The sequence below is a fragment of the Abramis brama genome (assembly GCF_963993115.1).
Source record: "Abramis brama genome assembly, chromosome: 1".
NCBI classification, from domain to species: Eukaryota; Metazoa; Chordata; class Actinopteri; order Cypriniformes; family Leuciscidae; genus Abramis; species Abramis brama.
The window spans coordinates 7001226-7022989 of record NC_139963.1 but is presented as its reverse complement, the minus strand read 5'-3'; the positions used below and the strand labels follow the sequence as shown (position 1 = coordinate 7022989).

The 21764-nt window shown below is 38.5% G+C and overlaps 1 protein-coding gene and 1 long non-coding RNA gene across 4 annotated transcripts in view; both read left to right on the top strand.

The window, feature by feature from the left end:
* The window catches only part of LOC311079578 (uncharacterized protein), a 447200-nt gene that overhangs the window by 278183 nt on the left and 147253 nt on the right, over positions 1-21764 (top strand). The window lies entirely within an intron of this gene.
* On the top strand, positions 20817-21699 carry LOC311080006. Its single transcript, XR_014605493.1, has 3 exons — positions 20817-21191; positions 21318-21419; positions 21481-21699. It is a non-coding gene; the product is annotated as an uncharacterized lncRNA (long non-coding RNA).

Below are 21764 nucleotides of genomic sequence, written 5' to 3'. Positions count from 1 at the left end.
TTCTTCAGTTATACATCGGTTTCCTCAACTATTTGTTGGTTTAGATACATCGGTTTCCTCAACTATATATTGGTTTAGATACATTGGTTTGTATATATTGGTTTCCTCAACTATATATTGGTTTAGTTACATCGCTTTCCTCAACTATATATTGGTTTAGATACATCGGTTTCCTCAACTATATATTATACTATATATTATACTATATATTATATCTATATATTGGTTTGTATACAGTTATCACAACTGTTTTCTACATGTCAAAATATTATTTTATTACTTTAAACAAGAGGTATAACTAAAAGAGTGTATAGAATGCACATCATTTGCTTAAGTATTTAAATTAATATACACTCCTTAACATATTGATTCATCCAAAGTGTATTTCCTAGAGTGATTTCTTTGTTACTCATGTGAAATTGTCAGGGTATTGTTGGGAGTTAGTCGTACACAGTAATAAATTAACAACACAGACACAAAGAAGAAGTAGGAGTTTAATAAAAACATTTTTGATCAGGCCTGTTCATTTTTGCTATAATTATAGCATTTGTATATTCTGATAGTTTCTTTTTTAAGGTATGCATAAAGTGTGCTGGTTTTATGCATTCATGGCCAAAAAATATATATATATAATTGAATTATATATGTTAAAAATACTTTTATGAGTATTTGAGATGTTTCTTCCTATAAGCATTGGAGGAAGATTGCACAACTGGATAATTTGAGCTAACAATTATGGCGGATATGACAAAATACAGTATATCCAAAATATAAGTAATCGCATAGACAATTAAGGAAATTATAATAAATTTTATTTTTAAGCAATTGAGGAAATTATGATAAATTATATTTTTAAGCAAATACAAGCTAATAGGATGAACACATACTGAGAATTGAGGAATATAGAGGAGAGGTCATATGTCATACAAGGCCTGCAGGAAACAGTACACGAAGAAGTGGGCTAAGAGTTGTTTTTGCGTATCAGTATTATAAAAAGCAGCATTATGCCAAAGGGAAATGTCAAATTGTACGGCCATGTACTGTATTTAGATCCCTTGGAAGTATGGATAAACTCTAGGTAACTTTTGTGATGCATGTTCAAGAGCAATTAGAAAAATAAATAAATAAATAAATAAATAAATAAATAATATATATATATATATATATATTAAGATGTTTGGCTTATCCAGGGCCAGGTCGCGGGGTAGGAGTCTAAGCAGAGATGCCCAGACTTCCCTCTCCCTAGACACTTCCTCCGGGAAGGTGTCCAGGAGGCATCTGGAACAGATGCCCGAGACACCTCAAGCTGGCCCCCTTCTCGATGTGGAGGAGCAGCGGCTCTACTCTGAGTTCCTCCCGAGTGACCGAGCTTCTCACCCTCTCTCTAAGGGATCGCCCAGCCACCCTACGGAGAAAGCTAATTTCGGCCGCCTGTATCCGGGATCTTGTCCTTTCGGTCATGACCCACGGCTCATGACCATAGGTGAGAGTAGGAATGTAGACTGACCGGTAAATCGAGAGCTTCGCCTTGCAGCTCAGCTCCTTCTTCACCACGACAGACCGGTACATCGAAAGCATTACTGCAGAAGCTGCACCGATCCGTCTGTCAATCTCCCGTTCCATCCTTCCCTCACTCGTGAACAAGACCTCAAGATACTTGAACTCCTCCACTTGAGGCAGGAACTCTCCACCAACCTGAAGTGAGCAAGCCACCCTTTTCCGACTGAGAATCATGGCCTCGGATTTGGAGGTGCTGATTCTCATCCCAGCCGCTTCACACTCGGCTGCAATAAATCCCAGTGCATGCTGAAAGTCCTGGTCTGATGGGGCCAACACAACAACATCATCCTCAAAAAGCAGAGACAAAATCGTGTGGTCCCCAAACCTGACACCCTCCGGCCCCTGGCTGTGCCTAGAAATTCTGTCCATAAAAATTATGAACAGAACCGGTGACAAAGGGCAGCCCTGCCAGAGTACAACATGCACTGGGAACAAGTCTGACTTAACTGCCGGCAATGCGAACCAAGCTCCTGCTCCGGTCGTAAAGGGACCGGACAGCCCTTAGCAATGGGCCCCGGACCCCATACTCCCAGAGCACCCTCCACAGGATGCCACGAGAGACACAGTCAAATGCCTTCTCCAAATCCACAAAGCACATGTTGATTGGTTGGGCAAACTCCCATGATGTTCCACAACCGGGACGAAAACCGCACTGTTCCTCCTGAATCCGAGGTTCTACTATTGGCTGAATTCTCCTCTCCAGTACCCTGGCATAGACTTTCCCGGGGAGGCTGAGAAGTGTGATCCCCCTGTAGTTGGAACACACCCTCCGGTCCCCCTTCTTAAAAAGAGGGACCACCACCCCGGTCTGCCAGCCCAAAGGTACTGACCCCGACCGCCACGCAATGTTGCAGAGGCGTGTCAGCCAAGACAGCCCCACAACATCCAGAGATGTTGACAACATCCAGCTTCTTGACTACCTCGGTGACTTAAGCTTGGGTGATGGACGAGTCCACCTCCGAGCCCTCGGCCTCTGCTTCCTCAATGGAAGATGTGTCGGTGGGATTGAGGAGATCCTCGAAAGTCCACTTGGCCTGCCGGTACCCGTCAGCTGCCTCAGGAGTCCCACAAGCCAGCCAGGCCCGATAGGACTCCTTCTTCAGCTTGACGGCATCCCTTACTTCTGGTGTCCACCACCGGATTCAGGGATTGCCGCCTCGAAAGGCACTGGAGACCTTATGGCCACAGCTCAGAGCGGCCGTGTCGACAGTGGAGGTGGAGAACATGGTCGACTCGGACTCAAAATCTCCAGACTCCCTCGGGATCCGGTCGAAGCTCCGCCGGAGGTGGGAGTTGAAGATTTCTCTGACGGGGGACTCTGCCAAACGTTCCCAGCAGACCCTCACAGTTCATTTGGGTCTGCCGAGTCTGTTCAGCTTCCTCCCCCGCCATTGGATCCAACTCACCACCAAGTGGTGATCAGTTGACCGCTCTGCCCCTCTCTTCACCCGAGTGTCCAAGACATATGGCTGGAGGTCAGATGAAACGACCACAAAGTGCACGTGCACTGATGGACACCCTTATGCTTGAATATTGTGTTCGTTATGGACAAGCTGTAACTAGCACAGAAGTCCAATAACAGAACACCACTCGGGTTCAGATCCAGGGAGCCGTTCCTCCCAATCACACCCCTCCAGGTTCACTGTCGCTGCCCACGTGGGCGTTGAAGTCCCCCAGTAGAGCGACGGAATCACCAGTCGGAGCACTTTCCAGCACCCCTCCCAGAGACTTCAAGAGGGCCGGGTACTCTGCACTGCCGTTCGGCCCGTAGGCGCACACGACAGTGAGAGACCTATCCCTGACCCAAAGGTGCAGGGAAGCGACCCTCTCATGGTCCTTGTTTTTGCTTGTAACATAAAGGGTTTATGAACCACTCTTAGTCTGACCCGTCACCTAGGAATAATATAAAGACAATAATTATGTCAGCTACGGATTATGAGTATGGTATGGATCTACAATGAAAAAGATTATAGTAGTACAGGCACACGCTTGAATTCACTTTGGCATAATGCTGATTTTTATAATACTGATATGCAAAAACAACCCTTGGCCCACTTCTTCGTGTACTGTTTCCTGCAGGCCTTGTATGACATATGACCTCTCCTCTATATTCCTCAATTCTGAGTTTGTGTTCATCCTATTTGCTTGTATTTGCTTAAAAATATAATTTATCATAATTTCCTCAATTGCTTAAAAATATAATTTATTATAATTCCTTTAATTGTCTGATATTACTTATATTTTGGATATACCGTATTTTACCGTATCTGCCATAATTGTCAGCTCAAATTATCCAGTTGTGCAATCTTCCTCCAATGCTCATAGGAAGAAACATCTCAAATACTCAAGATCCTCTAAAGATATTTTTAACATATATAATTAAATTATCTTTTTTTTTTTGCTCATGAATGCATAAAACCAGCACACTTTATGCATACATTAAAAAAGAAATGATCAGAATATACAAATGCTTTAATTATAGCAAAAATGAACAGGCCTGATCATAAATGTTTTTATTAAACTCCTACTTCTTCTTTGTGTCTGTGTTGTTAATTTATTACTGTGTACGACTAACTCCCGACAATACCCTGACAATTTCACATAAGTAAAAAAGAAATCACTCAAGGAAATACACTTTGGATGAATCAATATGTTAAGGAGTGTATATTAATTAAAATACTTAGGCAAATGATGTGGACTCTATACACTCTTTTAGTTATACCTCTTGTTTAAAGTCATAAAATAATATTTTAACATGTAGAAAACAGTTGTGATAACCCCATCAACTCACCAGCAAACCAATGTGTCCTAACCAATTTATATTTGAGCCAACAACATGTATTTTGACAAACAAATGTATAAATTAACAAACGTTAATGTATCTAAACCAATGTATGAGCCAACCAATGAATCTAAACCAATATTTAGTTGAGGAAACCGATGTATCTAAACCAATATATAGTTGAGGAAACCAATGTATCTAAACCAATATATAGTTGAGGAAACCGATGTATACAAACCAATATATAGTTGAGGAAACCAATGTATACAAACCAATATATAGTTGAGGAAACCGATGTATCTAAACCAATATATAGTTGAGGAAACCAATGTATCTAAACCAATATATAGTTGAGGAAACCAATATATAGTTGAGGAAACCAATGTATAGTTAAGGAAACCAATATATAGTTGAGGAAACCAATATATAGTTGAGGAAACCGATGTATCTAAACCAATATATAGTTGAGGAAACCAATGTATAACTGAAGAAACCAATATATAGTTGAGGAAACCAATATATAGTTGAGGAAACCGATGTATCTAAACCAATATATAGTTGAGGAAACCGATGTATAACTGAAGAAACCAATATATAGTTGAGGAAACCAATGTATAACTGAAGAAACCAATATATAGTTGAGGAAACCAATGTATACAAACCAAAATATAGTTGAGGAAACCAATGTATCTAAACCAATGTATAACTGAAGAAACCAATATATAGTTGAGGAAACCAATGTATCTAAACCAATGTATAACTGAAGAAACCAATATATAGTTGAGGAAACCAATGTATCTAAACCAATGTATAACTGAAGAAACCAATATATAGTTGAGGAAACCAATGTATACAAACAAATATATATTTGAGGAAACCGATGTATAACTGAAGAAACCAATATATAGTTGAGGAAACCAATTTATAACTGAAGAAACCAATATATAGTTGAGGAAACCAATGTATAACTTAAGAAACCAATATATATCTGAGGAAACCAATGTATCTAAACCAATATATAGTTGAGGAAACCAATGTATAACTGAAGAAACCAATATATAGTTGAGGAAACCAATGTATACAAACCAATATATAGTTGAGGATACCAATGTATAACTGAAGAAACCAATATATAGTTGAGGAAACCAATGTATACAAACCAATATATAGTTGAGGAAACCAATGTATAGTTGAGGAAACCAATGTATAACTGAAGAAACCAATATATAGTTGAGGAAACCAATATATACAAACCAATATATAGTTGAGGAAACCGATGTATCTAAACCAATATATAGTTGAGGAAACCGATGTATCTAAACCAATATATAGTTGAGGAAACCGATGTATCTAAACCAATATATAGTTGAGGAAACCAATGCATATTTGAGGAGCCCAATGTATACTTGAATAAACCAGTGTATAAAGGAGCAAACCCATGTACACTTGATCAGACCGATGTATCTAAACCAGTATATGTCTTATAAACCAATGCGTTTGTCATTAAACCATACATTCAACCAGTGAACCAATCCATATTCACACAATACACATGAATTATTTCCTGAACGGCTTGCCATACTATAATCACAGACTCTCTGTCTGTCACAATAATAACTCCACTGCTGTTTCTGCTGGTTCAGGATCCTGTAAGAGAGTAGGAGTGTTTGTGGACGTGTCGGCCGGCACTCTGTCCTTCTACAGCGTCTCTGACACACACACACTCACACACTTACACACATTCACACACACATTCACTGAACCACTCTGTGCTGGATTTAGACTTTATAATGTTAACGCTTCAGTGTCTCTGTGTCACATTAAACAACAAACACACTCTGACTGACACACACACACACACACACACACACACACACACACACACACACACACACACACACACACACACACTGACTGACACACACACACTGTAAAAAAAAAATTCAAAGAAAATGTGGAACCATTTATCAGAAGTGTGTAATTACATAAACACACACACTCACTAAATTGTCATTTCTCCAGTTGTGTAACTGATTGTGTGTGTTACTGCATTATCACCGTTATTGATATTCACACACTTTATTTGTGCACAATGTGTTATTAAAATCCTTCAGATGATCTGATTAAAACTGCTGGATCTCAGAGGATTATTATAATCAATAATGTGAGATGAATAACACATCATCTGTATAATCATAGACTGTGAAATGAACATTAATCTACTGTCACCTCCAGTATTTCACTGTTAATTCACATGTTTTATTACAGTTTAATCATGTTATTGTAGTTTATGGTCAATAAACGCTTGTTCCTGTTTCAGTCTGAACATGTTTCTTCAGTTGTTGATCTTTGACTGTTATTTTCATTCATGATAAACGTTTGTCACCCTGAGTTTCACTGTTTTTACACGTTTGCTTTTTAATGTCCAGTTTTGACTGAATCACTTTATGAATCTTCATCAAAAGAGAGTTTGGATTGAATCTAATACAGAAGAACTGTTGAACAGGAAAGTAAATGAGTCTGGGACAAATTATCAAAGTCAAAGTAAAAAACACTTTATTTTAATGTGTAATTATATATTTAAGTGCTGAGTAATATTAAGCACATGTACGTACTATAGGGTTAGGGTTCATTTATAGTTATTACTATAGTAAATACATGTAACGTGTAACAACGACACTGTAAAATAGTGTTACCAACAAAAACATGTAAAAACAAAACATGTATCAAGTGTTTATAAATGTACGCAGTATTTGTGTTTGTTTCATATAGTTTTAGAAAACTTTTATATTATTTTCTACAAGTTTAAAAACTGTAATGTGGTTTATGTAAAAAGAATATAGTACATATTGTCCTTAAACACTTTTATATGTGAAACTACATCTGAATTATGTTAAAAATATTGCAATTATAATTTTAAATCAGAATAAAAAAAGAAATAAATGCTCATTGTTTATTTTTTTCCGACAGTCATTATTACATCAGGATTGAAACAACATGAATATATGATGAATCTCTCTCTCTCTCTCTCCCTCTCTCTCTCTCTCTCTCTCTCTCTCTCTCTCTCTCTCTCTCTCTCTCTCTCTCATTTATTTATTGTGTAGAAATGACCATTAAAGCGGTATTTGCCATAAAAGCGTTTTAAATCAAAATGCATTGTAAAAGTATACAAGTATATATTATATCTATATTAATAAAGGTCAGTTCCAGTCCTTGATTCTGATTTCAGAGTAACACTGACAGACACTGACTGGTTCAATCACTATGATTCAAAATGTCCATTATTAGCTTTATTTCACATGTACAAAGTTGCATCAAATGAACAGTTGTTGTTGTTTTCAATGGAAAGAGTTCCTCATTTCCCCAGATTAGTGTGTCAACATGCCCCATTACAAGATCAGTGTGTGTTGTTAATAATGCGCTGTTTTCCCCTGTGCAATAACAGTGAAGATGAGAGTGATCTGTGTGGAGAAATGAAGCAGATGTTGACTGGAGTAAAGTGTGAGTTCTGCTCTCGGTCTCATATCTGGTGTCGTCAGACCTCAGGTGTGAATAAAGCTGAAATGAAGGAAACACTCAGCTGATGTTTGTCTCTCTACTGGAAACACACACAGATCTAGTTTAGCAGAAGGAAAATCTAATGCAAGTGTTGCTGGAGGAGAAAGAGGACAATCACTGTTTTGACTCGTTGTCTGTGAATAACTCAATATTCTTATTGCTCTTTGATGTCTGAATGTTAATATTAGTTTTGTTTGATTTGTGTAAATTGCAAAATAATAGATGAACAGAAAATGATTGTAAAGTTTTGACATTTGAAAGGCCGAAGCTGACGAAGGTAAATTTAGAATTTTCATTTTTGAGTATAATTTAATTTTTGGGTGAACTAACGCTTTAAATCTGTGCATGAAAACAAACAAGGCAGGGAGAAACGGTGCGAATGAAAACAGAGTGTTAGTGGCGTGACGCTCCCTCCCAGAAGGGGCGAGGAGGATGAGGAGATGCGAAGGGATGGTGAAGGGCTGGCGAAGGGTAGGAGAAACCGGAAGAGGATACAGGAGGATGTTCGGGAGGGGGACGGCTGACCAGGAGGAGGCAGAACTGAAGGGTCAGATGTGTCCAGGCCACAGCCAGAACTGTGATCATGGTGGTACATGTCCTGACTCCACTGTGGGGACGGCCGGAGGCGCTGGCGCTGGAGAAAGAGCCTACTGTGGTGCCGAAGGGTCGACCTCGACTGAGGCTATGACCTGATGACGGTGTGTGTGATGATGTCTTCGCTCTTACACAAATGCTGCTTTTGCTTTTAAGAAACGAAACCTTTAAATGATATTGTATGCCTTGAACTTGTAGGCTGTAGTAGTAAAGAAGAGATTGCCAAGAAAATTGATTCGCAGGCAACTGTGTGAAGCATAATGTGTGTTTCCAGCTTTGACTTGGTGTTTCAATGTTGTAAGAACTGATTTTCCTGCTAAGACAAAACTCACCCTGCAATAAAACACACCCTGGACAGAAGATCGAGAGCACAGGACATTGTCTTGTCCAAACTTATCTCTTTGTTTATATGCATCCCCCCTCTCCCTCCTCAAGTCACTAAAAGTTCACTGAGATTGTCTATATATCACATATGATGTAGCTTGTGAATCTATTGTTTTTCCTTTTCATGTTATGTATCATTTTAAATGTCTCGGTGCGATTGGTAAAATGGTCTTAATTTCATTGCGGTCATTGGTATTATGAGAAAGATTGAAACCTTCGGAGAATCCTGTGCTTCTCTTTGGGTGATGTCTCTTCAAGATATCTGATAATACTCCCCTCTCCCCCGAAACCAGGTGTACATGCTGGGGTACATGAATTGACCCAAAACAAACTCTAAACAATATTTGTATAACCCTTTTGTTTTGGTCTGGGTATTTAAGGATAGGCGACAGAGCAGTCTTCGGGACCCTGTAACCAGGAACATCCCCCATTCAGTGCTTTTTCAGTGTTTTCCCATTGGAAAACGCTCACACACCACTGTGTGTCTCTGTCAGGAATGCATTGCTTACTTTTAGAGTCATCTTTGAGTAAATTATGTCATGTATTTATTATTTCTGAATTGGCTTTTAATCATTTACTTGTGTAATTGGCATGATACAATTTTACCTGACAAATAAATGTTACATCTTGATTTATTCTGAAGTTTTCTGAAATCATTATTTTAGTAGATTATGAGGAGGCTGGTGCTCCCGCAGCTCTGTGTACAGGATAGGTCAAACTAAAGGCGCATATGAATGGAGCAGAAGGCACGTCATCTGAAGACCTTTTGATTTCTGTCTATCACTGACTTGGCAAGTTGTACAGAAGTGGCTAAATAAACTACACTTTTTTGTATGAGTGATCAGTAGGCAACCGACTTAAGAGGTATTAGCAAACCCTGCACCCTCTGACCAAGATCAGACTGGCGAGGCTGTGTCCGTGAGATCCACGTAAACCCGGGGCATGTGACTCTGTGCAGCATCGGGTCCCTTAATGAATTAATAATTGAAAATATGGGATACCCAGAATAATCAAAGATCTAAATTACTTCATAATCAATATTTATGATTATTTTCTAATAAGAAACACCATCTAAATGTGATTATCATTTGAAATTGGAGTCAGATTAAGCGTAAAGCTTAAAAGAAATATTGAAACTAAATTCCAATAAATTAAGTGAACTTCACTGGAGCGCTGAAAAGACATACACGCATTATCCCTTTGTTGTCAGTTGTTACGTAAATAATGTAATCATACTCATCAGCCCGAAAGTGCAAAGACAGATCTAAATCAACATCGTCATTCATACTCATGTAGACGAAACGACATGTTTTAGTCAAGGCGATCCACTACCGATAGGGATCTTTTTAATGGGAGAGACCAGTTTGCCATAACGAGACAAAGCTTTAGCTAATATCTCATCACTTAAAAACGGTGGTACATTGGATAACGTAACTTTCTTTGATGGTGTAGTAAGCGGAAGTACAGGGTTAAAAAGATCATCAATAACTATCCCTGTCTCAACTAGTTTGTTTGCCTTTTTAACAGTACTGAGAAATGCAACAGTGGCATTATTCATCCTGGAGGCAGACATTATGTTTTCATGCCCAACCACCTACTTATTCTACCATCTACTTATTAAGCACATTCAGAATTTAATACTGTATCAAAAGTGTTACTTCAACACCACTGTAAAACTACAGCAATCGATTATAGTGACAATATTTTTAACGCATCCCACACAGGCATAGACACAGAGCTACACTGTCTTGTAGAAACACAGAGATATCAAAAATCAGCACATCTCTCAACAATGGTGGCAATAATTTATTTATATATTTATTCATACTGCAGTGCATGCTGGGAGTGTTATACTATCCTGGAACCCAGCATGCATTGCTACATGAGACTTTTGATTGTCCCATTTTTGAGATTCATATGCTGATTGTTGATGTCTGTGTGTGTGTCTGAATCAAGCAGGAGTTAAATATGTCTTTATGCATTATGTGATTTTAACATCCATCAGAATAACTGATTATAGAAACATTGCTGGATTAATGTTGTAGATTCTCAGATATATAATAACTATTTAGTCATCCATTCAAATCTTATACATGGTATGAGATCAGAGTATCATACATGTCCAGAATGATGATGTCATCGTCACAACTGCCAAAAAACACCTGATCAACTTCCTCTTGACTTTTTCTTGTCATAACAAATGTGTTTTATAAATTCACAATTACAGCAATCAGAAAGAAACTAATGTTATAAAGTCAAGGGTCAAGAGACCAACTAAAGCAAATACTGATCTCCATCATGGTGACTACAAACTTTATTATATTAAAGGGCCCCTATTATGGATTTTCTTGTAGTGTGTAACATGAATGAAAACATCCTGCAAAGTTTTAAATCTGAAAGTGCACCGTATATAAAGTTATTGTCTTTCAAAAGTAATGATGTTTTATTAACAAGGTTCGGGAGGAGCACGTTCAGATAATTAACACAGGTGGAGAGCACTCAGCAGTCAATGGTAAGAGGTGTATATATACTCAGCAGTCTCACCTCATTCCATTGACAGTTTTTGCAGCATCCCTCCACCACCCCTTCTCCACGCTTCTAGTCCTAAAACACTTACATACGGGGGGAGTACTCTGGGTTCGGGCTGAACTCCGAGCTCGGAGCCCTCCCTCCGGACAGCACGCCATATACGCATTAAACTTACCCATTCAAATTATATGTAAGTGTGAACTCGTGAAAGAGTTTACTGAGACAATTAAATTAATCGTCTTTCAAACGAGTCATAAGCCGCTTCGTTGTGATGTCAAGACTAAACATTATATTGCCTGCTCACTTATTGCATGTGCAGACACCAAGCGTGCCGCACAAGCCCTGAAAAATGAAGCCAAAGCGTGAAGCCAAACTCTGACCCATGCGTACGAACGTTTTAGAGATGGAGCAGTTTGGCGACACCGATGGTCAGCTGGAGTTAAATGTCTTTTTGGTCACATTTAGACTGAAAATCTAAAGAAAATTAAACATATACAGAAAGATAATACAAATATAATTTCACTGACCAAGCCTATCACTTGAAGCAAATATCCATTCCTTCTTAAATGTCCGCGCCAGCGAGCGCTTTGGGCCGTTTAGTGAAACTGACGCAAATAACAGTTTAAATAAATAAAATAATTTAAACTATGTTTTACTTCTGATATAAACATTTAGATTAAATATGCCATTCAAATTAATGGAGTTAAACACTTAAACATGAAATCATTACTGAGAAGTTACAACATTTTTTATATTCAATCAATAGAATTTTTTTGTTGTGGATGCGATGTTTTTGAACACTTTTCCTGTTAGTCAGGGGGCCAAAACTGATATTAAAACTTTGTTGGACACTTTTTGGTACAAGTATACAACCTATCCAGTATTAATATTTAACCCCTCAACATGTGTTCTAGCCAGGTTGTCAGCTTAGAAAATGTTTTTTTGTCCATTTTAACACTATATTCTTAAAAGTGGTAAAAGCGGATTTTTTCCCAAAGTGCTTCCATTTTCTTCCATGTTACCTATTGTAATTTTGGGCAAATGTGCAATATAATCCAACTTATGTGCAAGCATGATCATTCAAAAATAATAATCAATAAATACCACAAGAGTATCACACCACAAGGGTCACTGTTGTGTCAGCACAGCTGTGATTTGGCAGCAGATCCAGAGAAGATGATCACAGCAGGTGTCAACAGTACAGTGTGAACAAAAATTAATAAAGGAGTAAATAACACAACAGATTAACTTGATCTTTTGAGCATAACTCGGTTGTAACGAGTGGTTATTTCAGTCAAAGTTGCTCTTCTATCAGCTTGAATCAGTCGGCCCATTCTCCTCTGACCTCTAGCATCAACAAGGCATTTTCGCCCACAGGACTGCCGCATACTGGATGTTTTTCCCTTTTCACACCATTCTTTGTAAACCCTAGAAATGGTTGTGCGTGAAAATCCCAGTAACTGAGCAGATTGTGAAATACTCAGACCGGCCCGTCTGGCACCAACAACCATGCCACGCTCAAAATTGCTTAAATCACCTTTCTTTCCCATTCTGACATTCAGTTTGGAGTTCAGGAGATTGTCTTGACCAGGACCACACCCCTAAATGCACTGAAGCAACTGCCATGTGATTGGTTGATTAGATAATTGCATTAATTAGAAATTGAACAGGTGTTCCTAATAATCCTTTAGGTGAGTGTATAGCTAGGCTAATTTACTTTCATAATTACTAGCTTACTTACTAATAGGTAAATTAAGTTTTGTGCAGATGTGTAATGGAAATATTATGTTTTTAATTTATTTGTTAATTTATAGCCTATTTTACAGTCTGCTATAGCTAAAAGTGTTAATAAGTTTGTTAGATAGCAAAGCCCTCAGCGTATGTCAGAGGACATTGTAGTGATCCACTCAGAAACCAATCAGACTAGCGTAGTGAAAAATTTCTTTGCCTTCAGATGAGATAACATGGATCCAGAGGGAGCTGTAAGCCTAGCGTCCAAAGAAAAACAAATAGGAAGAGATAATGATTGGGAAAAATGTCAAGTCAAGTCAAGTCATCTTCATTTATATAGCGCTTTTAACAATGTAGATTGTTTCAAAGAAGCTTTACAGAGATAAACGTATAATTTAAGGTAAAATTGTTTTGGCTTTATAGACGTTCTTTAATAAAGTTATTTTCCAGCTAAAGTTAGTTTTGATTGATTCGCTTCCGTCGCAATGATCATTTGTTATTAAATTAGGGGCCACCAAGACGACACCATTCTCTCTACACAAACTTTAAACGCGATCCTGTGAGAAAAGCTGATGGCGTTCACATGCGCATCAAGAATTGGTTCTATAGTTATGTGCGTTTGAATATATGTGTGCAGGTTTGTAATTCCCTACAAACCAAGCCTTAACAAATTACTGGTGTTTCCTTATAGTTTTGATTAAGAATTTTATTTTATTTTATCAATTCGGGGTAGATACACAAATTGAGTTTTCCCGACGACACTTTATCTGTAGATTGGTAAAGGGATCCTCCATAGGGAGAGACTAGTTGGCACTTCAGCACTGCGTTGTCATCGGGTCCAGGCAAAGGTCCTTCGTCAGATCTGGATACGGCCTGGATCCGGCAGGCTGCGGGAGGAAGACACTAAAATTAGCGTAGATGCCATTCTTCTCATGATGTAACAAGTACATCAGGATTTATGGGAAGTGTTCCCGGTTCCACCTGACCTAATCTATGCAGCCTAATATTGAATTATAGAAGTCTATAATGTATTATGTGAATGCTATGTCAAAGAGATGTGTCTTTAATCTAGCTTTGAACTGACAGAGTGTGTCTGCTTCCCGGACAATGTTAGGAAGATTGTTCCAAAGTTTTGGTGCTAAATAGGAAAAGGATCTATCACCAGCAGTCGATTTTGATATTCTAGGTATTATCAACTGACCGGAATTTTGAGATCTCAATAGACGTGAAGGAGTATAATGCGTTAAGAGCTCGCTCAAGTACTGCGGAGCTAAACCATTTAGTGCTTTGTAAGTAATCAGCAATATTTTAAAATTGATGCGATGATTAATAGGGAGCCAATGCAGTGTTGACAGAACCGGGCTAATATGGTCATACTTCCTGGTTCTGGTAAGAACTCGAGCTGCTGCGTTTTGAACTAGCTGTAGTTTGTTTATTAAGCGTGCAGGGCAACCACCCAGTAGAGCATTACAATAATCTAGCCTTGATGTCATGAACGCATGAACTAATTGTTCCGCATTTGTCAATGAGAGCATATGACGTAATTTAGATATATTTTTAAGATGAAAAAATGCGGTTTTACAGATACTAGACACGTGACTTTCAAATGAAAGATTGGTATCAAAGAGCACACCCAGGTTCCGAACCGACGACGAAGACTTAACAGACCAGCCATCAAGTGTTAGACAGTATTCTAGGTTATTACGTGAGGAAGTTTTTTGTCCAATAATTAGAATCTCTGTTTTTTTCAGAATTTAGAAGTAGGAAATTATGGGTCATCCAATTTTTTATATCAGCTATGCATTCTGTAATGTTTCAATACAGCCAAGATAAAGCCCTTTGATTGAAGTGATTTTTCAGGAAGTGGTGTCTTTGTGCTCTTTCTGGAGATTATTGTAGTATAATACTGTGCAATATTTTTGCAATATAATAGACACACACCATTATTTGCATTGTGCTTAGCTTGACCTTGCTTATTCAATCCATTCAGTCTCAAAGGGATGAGACTGACAACCTGAGAGCCAACCTCTGCCAATCTGAGAGCCACTGCTTTGATGGGGAAAAACATACCTTTGCCATACAACTATTACATAGTTATTACTACTAACTAGTTACTAACCCCTAACCCTAAAGAAGTGAGAGAGCAGTTTTGTTAGGATGGAATTAATAACTATAGTGATAATTAAATATAATTTGTGTTACAACCTGGTACACTAATTAAGTCAAATAGCACCATAGACCATCATCTACAGTTCTAAATTTCCGCCTTGACATTAAAGTATTATAACTTGTGCAGCATTGCACTGTCTCTCCCTACAAGCTTTAAACTTTGCTTGACTCATTCCCATAGATATGGGTACCGATTGATAGAGGTTTTGGGATACTAGGTTATGTTTCCAAGCTGATATTCACTTTGAAAACTGGTTCTCTTTAAGCGGAGATAGTTTTTTTCATGTTCTAGTTCTGTTGTCTCTTACACTGTACAATAAATGTTCATTCTGACACTTCAGCAGACATCCCATGAGTGTTGGCTTTCATTTGATACCATTTTTATGAATATGGTCCTTGTGGTTGTGGAGATATTCAACATTTACTGTTGGCATGTCATGTTGAGCAGGAAAGCAAAAAATTGGCCTGAAATTGCTTGTACAAGTCACCAAAAAAAAAATTCAGCTTGACAACCATCCTAATATCTTACCTATGGGTGTCTTCTAACTAAAAAAATAGGGTGACAGCTTGTACCAAAACATGTCCGCAAAAGTCTTAATGGAAGCCCTTTTCAGAATTGGCCCCCTGACTATGTGGCGTGCTGCGTTTTAATGTTTTAACCACAGAGATAATTGCTTATCATGATAATACCAGATTGTCTGAGAAAATAGTTTTGTGCAATTAATGCCCAAGGCCTATGTGTTTCCATTAAAAATATAAATCAATTAAAAATACAATCTGGCCAGTGGAAAAGATTGAGAAAAACTTCTTAAATGTATTTTACACTATTTGATTTATGCATTCAAAAACAAGGCAAGGATAGGCAATTACTTGATTTTTATTAATGTAATGTGTCTTGTACCGTTAAACGTTATCACATGGATGAATAATCATATGCAAATGATATGCAGATGAGGATCTGCATATAGTAAAACTAGGCGTTGTAAGCTCCATATATGGTTATTTCGGGGTGGAGACGCATGTGCGCACAATCTTCCGCTGACTGGGATTTATAAAGTGAATTCTGCGCAGGTTCTGGCGTACGAATGGTTTTATTAGTCTGAATATTTTTGGGCATGCGCCATTTTTAGCTTTCGGGCACACGTACACTTTTAGTAAGGATTCTACGCACAGTTTTAGAAATGAGACCCCAGATGTGCTTCTCAATTCTTATTTGTGCATCCTCGTTTCCTTTCCTTGTGTCTTCAGCTCCACCCCCTGTAGGATACGAGGGAAGGACGCAAGGAAAGAAAAGGAGGACGGAGGAATCGAATGAAAGCTTTTTTTATACATTGGAACACTTGATCACTCGAGCGTCACTTCACTGCGTCATCAGCAGCGCTCCAAGGATCTGCCCTTACAGTATGTTGTTGAAGTTTGGTTATTTAAAAAAATCATACTAAATAATAATAATGCCTTGTTGAAAAATGTGAGATGTGTGGTTTATATAAACTGCAAAGGTAAAGTATAAATTAAAATGATTGTGACTGATGTGAAGGGGGAGGAGAGTTTATACGCGTGTCACGTTTAGTCGATAAAACTCTTCCGCATAGGATACATCTGTGTATCCTCGCTCATAACTCCTCTGGAAGCCTCCTCACTCCTCGATCCTCGACTCCTCATGATGCAATTAGAGAATTGAGATGTCCTTTAAGATGGCTGAGCTCGATCGGTTTCCGGGTCATAGGATGGAGGACGGAGGAGACGAGGAGACGAGGAGGGATATTGAGAAGCACCCCAGGCCTGGTCCCGAGATCGCTACTGTGCAGACTCAAGCCCCAAGATATCGGCGCCATATCAGGACACTGGCGGCTTCAGTTCTCACCAATGGAAGAGAGCGAAGGGCCGTCATCCATCTTTTTTTACAGTCTATGACAAACACCAGGGAAAACTTGAACCTCAAACACTACAGCTGATTCCTGTGGATACTGAATAGCATCATGTCGAGAAGACGGCGCTGTGCTCTATAAGGTGAAGGTGAAGCCAGTTTTTTTTTCACTGCCCAAGGACGAGCATGTGAAGAATCAGTGGTTAAAGTTAATCGTTACCAAGATATCACAGCAGTATAATCCTAAACTTTTGCTGTGTTCCCTTTATTTAACTGAAGACTGCTTCTCAAATCCCAAAGTTCAATGCAGGATTCACAAACCGCTTGCTCTTGAAAGTTACCTATTGGATGGAAAGAGTCAGTGATTATTCCTATTAGGAAACCTAGGAAAGGACCCGTCAAATCCAGAGAATTATCAGCCAATAGCATTGACCTCACATATAGGAAAGAGAGAATAGCATTTTATTTGGAAAGTTGAGGAATTATATCTCCTCATCAGAGTGGTTTCAGGAGAGGAAGAGGAACTATGGACCCCATTATATGTTTGGAAACAGATGTTAAGAAAGCTCAGGTTAATAAGGAGTCAGTGATGGCAGTCTTCTTTGATGTTGAAGAGGCATATGACATGGTTTGGAAAGAGGGGTTAATGATCAAACTTGATATGATAGGAATAACAGGTAGAATTTATAATTGGATTAAAGATTTTGTATTTGATAGATTTATTCAAGTCAGAATTGGGAAAGTTTTATCTGGGAGATATATGGTAGAAAATGGTACACCCCAGGGCCGCGTCATAAGTCCAATACTCTTTTCAGTTATGATAAATTATGTATTTTCTCAAGTTCACCGGTATCACGCTAAAGCGTGTAATACACACGCTGGTCCACTAGCGGATGCGTGACGCTTTGCCTCCTCAAGGCGTGAAAATGACACGCATGAATGAAGGGTGAGTACCAGCAGGGGGCGATAATTTCCTCAATGCCAACAACTCCCCACGGACCAAAGAGAGAAGCGATATATTGCATCCAAATTTCCCGCGTCGTTCAGGCATGCGTTCAGGTCGGTCAAAGCCATATTTTTTATTATGGTTCTGTAATTTAAGAAAATCTAACGTTGCTGTAGCCTAACGTTATGTGTGTGTGTGTGTGTGTGTGTGTGTGGACTGTGGAGCTTTTTAATCTATGGTGCTGTTAACGTGGTCAATAACGTTAATAGAAATTGATATTAATTGGCTATACTTAATTAATCACAGAAAGCTGCAGTGACTGCATATTAGGTTATATTACGTTTATAAGAAGTTGTTATGGGCGATGGGAAGTAACTTTAGATAAACCCCGCTGCTTGTTGATGATGATATGCGCGGATTTCGATCCTGAAATATCGATACTGATGTTGTAGGCCTAACTTATCTATTCTAAAGGATCTTTCCACACATAAAAAATGTCGATCCTAAGGTGTTTTTTTTTTAAACCAGTAATTTTATTTAATTAGCACGAATTTATTTTATTCAGAAAGTATGCATTAAAGTTATTAAACGTGACAGTAAAGGCTTTTACATTGTTACACAAATATATATATTTCATGTAAATGCTGTCCTAATAATTATGATGCTGAAAACTCAGCTTTGATCACAGGAATAAATTACATTTTAACATATTGTTTTAAATTGCAATAGTATTTCACAATATTTGTTTTTACAAAGATTTACTGTATTTTTGATCAAATAAATGCAGCCTTGGTAAGCAGATTACACTTCTTCCAACATTAAACATCTTACCAACCCCAAACTTTTGAAAACTAGCATGTAACATGTAACATTTACTATAATTTTGCTAGTTTGTGCAATTAAATTTATTTTGATTGATTGTTAAAGTTCAAATGGATTGTGTTATGTTCTGTAATTGTTGTTAATAAATCTGTCAGAATGAAATGTGCAAAAGTTTTACCTATTGAGGTACAACAGTGGCAGTCTTTAAAAAAATTAACAATGGTTTTACTACGGTAACCATACAAATCCAGGAAGCCTTGCTGCAAGAGAATTAACTATGTTTTTGTTTTCCTTTGTCCAACAGCTCCTGTTTTTACCCACCATCCTTCCCTGTTACCGCCACCTGTATTTCGTCATCATAAGAAAACCAACGGCTCTTTTAAGAGCCACTCCTATACTCCAGTCCTCTCACACACTCACTCTCTCTCTCTCTCTCTCTCTCTCTCTCTCTCTCTCTCTCTCTCTCACACACTCTCTCTCTCTCTCGCTCTCTCTCGCTCTCTCTCGCTCTCTCTCGCTCTCTCTCGCTCTCTCTCTCTCTCTCTCTCTCTCTCTCTCTCTCTCTCTCAATTTCTTTCTTGTAAAGCTTCACTGTCTTCAAGTAAGTATTGTTACTCTATTCTTTATTTTTCTTTCACCTTACTCTATCTCTCACTGTCCAAAACATTTTTAAAAATGTAGTTTTATATATCCTATACTCTGTCCTCAATTATTTTTGTCTGACCGTGTTTTTATCTTCCTTTCCAGTATAGTATCTTTGAAATGGCTGCTCAGCAAGACAGAGGGAGAGCAGATGATGCTATTTTCATTGCAGACTCAAAACCAAACCAAAGTGAGTATTTTTTTTGAGACAGTGATCTTCCAGTATTGGTAATAATACTAAATAGTGGGAATTAGAGTGCAAAATTTGATTGACCTGCTCAAGAGTTGGCTGTATTTCAGTGTTATCATACAATGCTCACTTTCTGTCATGCAAGGCAAAGGAAGCGAAGGGCAAAGCACCATCTGCTAAAGGCAGTAAATGTAATGTCCGATGGGTGGAGAGAGATGCTGAAGGACGTCCACTGCTAAAAAGAAGCAGAAGTGGAGAGACACGAAAACGGGCTTCAGCCACAGGTTGTCCATGTCTTCCAGGATTATTTGTGATTACCCACCCAATCTTTCTTAACTAAATATAACTTGTGCCCATTGTATACAGAATTCAGCTTGCTATTTTTTTTTTTTTGCACCGAAGGCAAGCGCCGAAACGCGTCTGTGCAAATAAAAGTATATATGCATAGTGCGGCCTCTCTCCTGCTTTACGTATTCTAATTATCCAGGCCAGCACTCTTAAAGTTTATAAGTATATGCATTAAGTGAAGCCTGCTCCTATCCTCACTTACTTGTATGTTAAACTATGCCATCAGAAACACAACATGGTGGTGGATGTGTTACTTATGTTATTGACTTCACTGTAATGCTAAGCAATTCCAAAGAAATTAAGTGGAAGTGAAGCAATCGGTGTCAGGTTCATGCTGCTAACAGTTCAAGATTATGTCCATATAATGAGGAAAAAAAACCGTATAGAGATTAATGGAATTGTCAGACATGTCAGTTAGCCTATTATAGCCTTAAGTCACTAATGAACACTGTATTATATGCTTGTAAGACATGAAAATTGTTATCTCGTTCCTTTCTATCTATCTCTTCAGTTGTTTCTGTTGTTGGCAGTGAGGGAACTACTCCTTTTGAGTCATCTGAGGAGGTTCCCACAGTTACCCAATCAAACTGCTCTCAACACTCATTTGGTAAGATGACACCTGTCCTTACTGTAATTAAGCAAGTTAGCAATAAGCGTGAAAGGAATGATTATTTTCTTATTTCTGACAGTGAGATGCAGAAACTGCAGGACATTCTGACCTCAGCAGATGTTCAAGGCACCAGCAAGTATCCTTCGACATCCACATCATGGTGCTTGCGCCAATCTGTAGCCCAAGATGAGTGGCGGAAAGCAAGGTCCTATCACATCAACTGCTTGCTGTCCTGCAATGTGGCTCCAGAAAATAACTGCAGCCACTGCACATCTCCTGCCGTCATTCGCTGCAGAGACTGCATGCCCCAAGAGTGGCTGTGTATGGATTGTGACACACACATACACAAAAAACTCACCCTCCATAACAGGGAGTCCTGCATTGAGGGAATTTACAAGCCCATTGAGCCAACAGTGTGCTGTGTACAAAAAGAGGGCAAATATACACTGGTCAATCAAGGTAGTGTTCTGAACCTTTTTGGTAAAGTGATTAAAAAGTGATTTTTTTTTTTTTTTTTTTACTTTTATTGTCTTAATTGGACATATTTTAATGCTTTCTCACTAATTTTTTCACTTCTCTTTTCAGTATGTTTATTGCCTACAGTGAGACCTGTCCAGTTATGTACTTGCGACCCTTCAAACGTCACAGAATCAGCTGGCAGAGCAATCATTTTGGTTTGCATAAATGGTATGAATTATGAATTATGTTTTTATTTATTGTGTTACAATGTTCAACTTTTTGATTTTAGGTCGGTATGATTTGCACTTGCCAAACTTGCTGTGCAGATTATGTCTGGCACATTGGACACCTGACATGAGCGACCTAATAAGCAGTGGGTATTGGCCGGCATCTGTGAATGCTGACACGCTGTTTTCCATAGATGTCTTCAGCTCATTTGAAGAAATGAAAACTGTTGCACCAGGTTTATCTAGACAAGGTTTTTTGCGGATGTTGGAGAGGAGGACCTGTCTCTCTTTGGAAGGGTGAGATCAGTGTAGATCAAAGTTGCATCAAGTAGAGATGAGAGAATAT